Genomic DNA, 1,519 nt, shown 5'->3' on the forward strand with positions numbered 1-1,519 from the left:
TTTAAAAGATTATTATTAGAGCATAAATTTTCATGTGTTATTACAATTGTAAAAAAAATAAATAAACAATAAAACAAAAACTAAATAGGTGTTTCGGAAGGTTGTGGAGGGGGTGGGAGGGTGACCAAAATGAGGCAGCACTAGTCGCATTTAATACATCTCTTCCATAAAATGAGGCAGACTATCTAGGGTTTTATTGTCTCTCTACATTTCATAAAATATCAAACATGCAGTAAGAATAAGCACTCATTTGACATCATCTTTGCTTATATATTTTATATTAGATAAAAACAAAAATAAATGAGCGATTTTTTTATTAGAATAAAAAGATAGTTCTTTTTCATTTATCAAAGTATTTCATTTCATCCTAATTCATTTTTATTTTTAAAAATATCGATACTATTATCAATTATAATAATTGAAAATCATAATTATTATAATATAAATACTTCAATTTTAATCAATATTAATAATATTATATTATAACGATTATAGTTCATAATTATTATAATATAAACATTTATCTCTACTAAAATTGATCAATATTATATAGCTACTACAACTATATAATAGTTATGATCTCTCATTGATTTTTGCTAAGTTATTGAGCATATCTTTAGAGAAGCCACTTTATCCGAGTCAATCTTTAACAGTTTAGCTTCAAGCGGATCTATGCTTGGAGTGATATTATTGGGTAGACGGTGTTGGTGCAAGAAACACCAAATAATCAAATTAATATTTTGATCATGGCAAATGGTTCAAGTTAAGATTATGTGGTAAACTAATAAGCCAAAGTGAGTGTGTAGGGAGCACAATAAAAGTACTAGTTGAGGTTAGGCAAAGAAGTCTTAGTCTGTAGGACCGAACAAGAAAGTCCTAGTCAAGTTGACTGGGCAAGAAAACTTGGTAGATCAAAGCACGAAGTAGGAAGTCTAGAAGGGTCAATGGACCAGACATTTAGCAGATCGATAGGTCAGCAAGAATCAGATATCGGAGGAAAGTCCTATTGGGATGTATACTATAAGCCTAGTTTTTGTATGAACATCTGTTTTGCAATATTTTGAAATGAGAATCACATTGGTCAAATGTCTGCATTTTATATGTTAATGCAGTTGTCCACTTAATTTATATTGTAGATAACATGGTGTGTAGTGCCACATAGAAGACCATGTTATCAATTCCTTATAAATTATAAATAGTAGTTCACAACCAAGATGGATGGGGACAAACCATTGGAATGGTTATAGTGTAATTTGATATTAGTCTATCTTGACTATAAAATTACATAAGGATTATCATGTAAACCTTGCAGGTGGACTTAGTTCCGCATGATATAAAGTTGAGTGGTACTACTCTTGGATTCAGAAGTTAAGTAATTGAGTTGTAAGTAATTCAATTAATTGACGGACATACGATATCTTAAACACAGGGAGAATAATGCACTCATGATAAGAAGGAGCCCATATTATAATATGAGATTGGTGCGATAGTTCAATAATAACCCTTAGTGGTATGAGTT

Source organism: Curcuma longa, chromosome 9 (assembly GCF_044706935.1).
Source record: "Curcuma longa cultivar G26 ecotype Majalengka, Jawa Barat chromosome 9, ITB_CL_G26_1.1, whole genome shotgun sequence".
In the NCBI taxonomy this organism is placed as follows: domain Eukaryota; kingdom Viridiplantae; phylum Streptophyta; class Magnoliopsida; order Zingiberales; family Zingiberaceae; genus Curcuma; species Curcuma longa.